This window comes from Pan paniscus, chromosome 20 (assembly GCF_029289425.2).
Source record: "Pan paniscus chromosome 20, NHGRI_mPanPan1-v2.0_pri, whole genome shotgun sequence".
In the NCBI taxonomy this organism is placed as follows: domain Eukaryota; kingdom Metazoa; phylum Chordata; class Mammalia; order Primates; family Hominidae; genus Pan; species Pan paniscus.
Window position 1 is genome coordinate 59,763,293 of NC_073269.2, and position 5,812 is coordinate 59,769,104.

At 46.2% G+C, this 5,812-nt stretch overlaps 1 pseudogene; it reads right to left on the reverse strand.

The window, feature by feature from the left end:
* Positions 1 to 205: 205 nt before the first annotated feature.
* Positions 206 to 306, reverse strand: LOC112437946 (U6 spliceosomal RNA; annotated as a pseudogene).
* Positions 307 to 5,812: the final 5,506 nt, after the last annotated feature.

Sequence of the window (5,812 nt, forward strand, 5' to 3'; positions counted from 1 at the left end):
AAATACAAAAAATAGCTGGGCATGGTGGCTGGCACCTGTAGTCCCAGCTACTTGGGAGGCTGAGACAGGAGAATCGTGTGAACCCAGGAAGCGGAGGTTGCAGTGAGCCGAGATCGCGCCATTGCACTCCAGCCTGGGCGACAGTGCAAGACTCTGTATCAAAAGTAAGTAAATAAATAAAATAAAAGTAAAAAGAATTAAATAGATAAATATGGTACCATTATGAATCTGAGTGTCACCTTTGTGCAGGGGTCATGGTAATCTTTGTTATTTCAATTTTTTTATGCGTATTGCCAAAGCAAGCACATATGCGTAGGAATTATACTTCCTGTGAGAATACAATATATGGAGCTTTCTTTTTTGTTTTTTTCTGTTTGTTTGTTTGTTTGTTTTTTCAGACACAGTTTCACTCTTGTTGCCCAGGCTGGAGTGCAATGTCACAGTCTCAGCTCACGGCAACCTCTGCCTCCTGGGTTCAAGCGATTCTCCTGCCTCAGCCTCCCAAGTAGCTGGGATTGCTTGCATGTGACACCACGCCTAGCTAATTTTTTGTATTTAGAGTAGAGATGGGGTTTCTCCATGTTGGTCAGGCTGGTCTCGAACTCCTGACCTCAGATGATCCATCCACCCCAGCCTCCCAAAGTGCTGGGATTACAGATGTGAGCCACCATGCCCGGCCATCATATATTTTTATATATGTAATATCACATACACACAAAATACTCTTTTATGCACAGAGAATAGTCTTATATCACTTTGGGTATTTGTGTGTGTGTGTGTGTGTGTGTGTTTGGTTGGTTATTTTTGAGACAAGGTCTGGCTCTGTCATCCAGGCTGGAGTGTAGTGGTGTGATCTCAGCTCACTGCAACCTCCACCCCTGACCTCAGCCTACTGAATTAGTGTCTACAGGCACACACTACCACACCTGGCTCACTTTTGTATTTTTTGTACACATGGGGTTTCACGATGTTGCCAGGGCTGGTCTCGAACTCCTGAGCTTAGGTGATCCTCCCATCATGGCCTCCTAAAGTGCTGGAATTAGAGGTGTGAGCCGCCACGCCCCACCTGTACTTGTGTATCTCTGTTCAAATGTTACTGAGGAGCATTTACAGTGTAACCTGTGGTCTATCCTGGAGAATGTTTGTGTGTGAGACAATGTATATTCTTCAACATCTTAGATTGCAGTTTGGATGCTCCTGTCAGGACTGTGTGTCCCTGTGCTGGAACTCAAGTGAACACTTGACTCTCCATCCATTGCTGTTGTCTAGAAATCCAGCCCAATTCTCTTGGTTAAATATGAGGTATGTGTAGTAGGCATTGCTTTTTCTTTCTGGAGACAAAGCTCAGGAGGATTGCCCCTTGATAAACAAAGCTAACCTGCTGATTCTTTGAAGCAAGGAACTGGAGATGGTCCTTTTAGGGGTTTATATTCTGGATTCCAGAAAACATGCAAACAGGACCAATAAATGCGTGCTTATTTTTGTGTCCGTTTTAATCTGGTCAAGGAAAATTCCAACAAAAAATCCACGGTGCTGGAGCAAGAAGATCTCAGGCTGTGTCCCTCTAGAGGGAAGCGCTTTCTGTTGTCTGAAAGAAAAGAAAATGGTTCCCTTTAGAGTGTTACGCTTTGAGAAAAGCATCGCTGATCTTGGTAACACATTTGCAGAGAATGCTTATAATCAGACGTGGATGATGTTGAAGTTTTGCATTTGTTTTGTTTTGTTTTGTTTTCCTAGATAGGGTGTCTGCTGCCCAAACTGGAGTGCGGTGGCACTTCCAACCTAGATCTCTTGGGTTTAAGTGGCCCTCTATTTTGGGATAGAGTCTTGCTCTGTGGCCCTGGCTGGAGTGCAGTGTCAGGAACTCTGCTCACTGCGACCTCTGCCTCCTAGGTTCAAGTGATTCTCTTGCCTCAGCCTCCTGAGCAGCTGGGATTACGGGCATGTGCCACCATGCCTGGCTAATTTTTGTATTTTTTATTATTTATTTATTCATTTATTTTTGAGACAGAGTCTTGCTCTGTCACCCAGGCTGAAGTGCAGTGGTGCGATCTTGGCTCACCGCACCCTCTACCTCCCACCTCAGCCTCCTGAACAGCTGTCTCCAGGCGTGCACCACCACACCTGGCTAACTTCTGTATTTGTTTTACAGACATGGTTTCACCATGTTGCCCGGGCTCATCTTGAACTCGAGCTCAAGTGATCCTCCCCCCTCAGCCTCCTAAAGTGCTGTGAGCCACCGTGTCCCACCAGTACTTGTGTGTTTCTGTTCAAATTTTATTGAGGAGCTTTTACAGCATAGCCTGTGGTCTCTCCAGGAGAATGTTTTTGTTTACGACAATGTATATTCTTCAACATCGTAGATTCCATTTCGGATGCCCCCATGAGGACTGTGTGTCCCTGTGCTGGAACTCACGTGAACACTTGGCTCAAAATCCATTGCTGTTCTCCAGAAATCCAGCCCAATTCTCTTGGTTAAAGGTAAGGTATGTGTAGTAGACATTGCTTTTTCTCTTTGGGAACAAACCTCAGGAGGATTGCCCCTTGATGAACAAGGCTAACCTGTTGATTCTTTGAGGGAAGGAACTGGAGATGGTCCTTTTAGGGGTTTATGTTCTGGATTCTAGAAAACACACAAACCGGACAAATAAATGCATCTTTATTTTTGTGTCTATTTTAACCTCGTCAAGGAAATTCCCACAAAAAACCCACAGGGCCGGAGCAAGAAGACCTCAGGCTGTGACACTCTAGAGGGAAGCGCTTTCTGTTTTCTGAAAAAGAAAGTGCATCCTTTTAGAGTGTTACTGTTTGAGAAAAGCAACGTTGAAGCTGATGCTGATCTTGGTAATAAATTTGCAGCGAATGCTTATAATCAGACTTGGATGATGTTGGGCTTCTGAGTTTTTTTTGTTTTGTTTTGTTTAGTTTTGGGGTTTTTTTGTTTTTTGGTTTTTGTTTTTTTTTTTTTTTTTTGAGGCCGAGTCTTGCTCTTTCGCCCAGGCTGGAGTGCAGTGGCGCTATCTCGGCTCACTGCAAGTTCTGCCTCCCGGGTTCATGCCATTCTCCTGCCTCAGCCTCCTGTGTAGCTGGGACTACAGGCGCCCGCCAGCACGCCCGGCTAATTCTTTGTATTTTTAGTAGAGACGGGGTTTCACTGTGTTAGCCAGGATGGTCTTGATCTCCTGACCTCGTGATCCACCCGCCTCAGCCTCCCAAAGTGCTGGGATTATAGGCGTGAGCCACCGCGTCCAGGCTTGTTATTGTTTTTGAGACAGAGTCTTGCTCTGTGGCCCAGGCTGGAGCGCAGTGGCGTGATCTCGGCTCACTGCAACCTCCATCTCCCAGGCTCAAGCAATTCTCCTGCCTCAGCCTCCTGAGTAGCTGGGATTACAGGCCTGTGCCACCATGCCTGGCTAATTATTTGTATTTTTAGTAGAGACAGGGTTTGCACCATGTTGGCCAGGCTGGTCTCGAACTCCTGACCTCAGGTAATCCACCCACGTCGATCTCCCAAAGTGCTGGGATTACAACCGTGAGCCACTGCGCCCGGCCTGTTTTTCTCTACCACAGGGTGTCTGTTGCCCAGGCTGGAGTGCGGTGGCATTTTTAACATAGATCTCTTGGGCTCGAGTGGTCCTTTTTTTTGGTTCAGTCTTGCTTTGTGACCCAGGCTGGAGGGCAGTGGCAGAGACTCTGCTCACTGCAACCTCCGCCTCCTAGGTTCAAGCCATTCTCCTGACTCAGCCTCCTGAGCAGCTGGGATTACCGGCGTGAGCCACCACACCCAGCTAATTTTTGTATTTTTATTTATTTGTTTATTTATTTATTTATTGTTGAGACGGAGTCTTGCTGTGTCTCCCAGACTGGAGTGCAGTGGCGTGATCGTGGCTTACTGCAACCTCCTCCTCCTTGGTTCAATCAATTCTCCTGCCTCAGCCTCCTGAGAAGCTAGGATTACAGGCATGCACCACCATGCCTGGCTAATTTAGATTCCATTTTGGATGCTCCCATCGGGACTGTGTCCCTGTACTGGAACTCACGTGAACACTTGGTTCAAAATCCGTTGCTTTTCTCTAGACAGCCAGCTCAGTTCTCGGTAAAGATAAGGTATGTGTAGTAGGCATTGCTTTTTCTCTTTAGAGACAAAACTCAGGAGGATTGCCCCTTGGTGAACAAGGCTAACTTGCAGATTCTTTGAAGCAAGGAACTGGAGATGGTCCTTTTAGGGGTTTATGTTCTGGATTCCAGAAAACATGCAAACAGGGCCAATAAATGCATCTTTATTTTTGTGTCCATTTTGACCTGGTCAAGGAAAATTTCAACAATAAACCCAGAGTGCTGGAGCAAGAAGATCTCAAGCTGTGACTCTGCAAAGGGAAGCCCTTTCTGTTGTCTAAAAGAAAAGAAAGTGCTTCCCTTTGGTGAATTACGGTTTGAGAAAAGCAGCGTTGAAGTTGATGCTGATCTCGGTAATACATTTGCAGAGCATGCTTATCACACTTGGACGATGGTGGGGTTCTGTTTTGGTTTTGCTTTTTTATTCTAAGACAGGGTCTGTGTTGCCCATGCTGGAGTGCGGTGGCACATCCCACCTAGGTCTCTTGGATTCAAATGGTCCTTTTTGGGGGCAGAGTCGCTCTATCACCGAGGCTGGAGTGCAGTGATCCCATGTTGGCTCACTACAACCTCCGCCTCCCAGGTTCAAGCAATTCTCCTTCTTCAGCCTCCCAAGTAGCTGAGATTTACAGGTGCCCATCCCCACACCTGGATAATATTTGGTTTTATTTATGTATTTATTTATTTTTAAGATGGAGTCTCACTGTCACCCAGGCTGGAGGGCAGTGGCACGATCTTGGCTCACTGCCACCTGCGCTTCCCTGGTTCAAGTAATGCTTCTGCCTTAGCCTCCTGAGTAGCTGGAATTACAGAAGTACACCACCACACCTGGCTACTTTTTATATTTCATTTTTAATAGAGACTGGATTTCACCATGTTGGCTAGTATGATACATATTTTGTCATATATTCTTATATATATAATCATATACACACAAAATACTCTTCTGCACACGAAGAGTATTCTTATATCGCTTTGGGTTTTTTTGTTTGTGTGTTTGTTTTGTGTTTGTTTCTTTGTTTTTGAGACAACGTCTGGCTCTGTTGCTCAGGCCAAAGTGTAGTATTGCAATGTCAGCTCACTGCAACCTCCACCTCCCACCTAAGTCCCCTGAATCAGTGTCTACAAGCATGCACCACCACACCTGGCTCACTTTTTTTTCTGAGAAGGAATTTTGCTTTTGTCGCTCAGGCTGGAGTGCAATGGGGTGATTTCAGCTCACTGCAACCTCTGACTCCCGGCTTCAAGCAATTCTCCTGCCTCAGCCTCCCAAGTAGCTGGGATTACAGGCATGCACCACCACACCTGGCTAATTTTGTATTTTTAGTAGAGATGGGTTTCACCTTCTTTCTCAGGCTGGTCTTGAACTCCTGACCTCAAGTGATCCACCTGCCTCGACCTCCCAAAGTGCTAGGATTACAAGCGAGAGACATTGCTCCTGGCCACCTAACTTTTGTAGTTTTTTTACAGACAGGGCTTCACCATATTGCCCAAGCTGGTCTCCAACTACTGACCTCAAGTGATCCTCGTGTCTCGGCCACTGTCCCTCACCCAAACTTGTGTATTTCTTTTCTTTTCTTTTTTTTTTGAGATGGAGTCTGGCTCTGTCACCCAGGCTGGAGTGCAGTGGCACGATCTCGGCTCACTGCAAGCTCCGCCTCCCCAGTTCATGATATATTTCTGCCTCAGCCTCCCA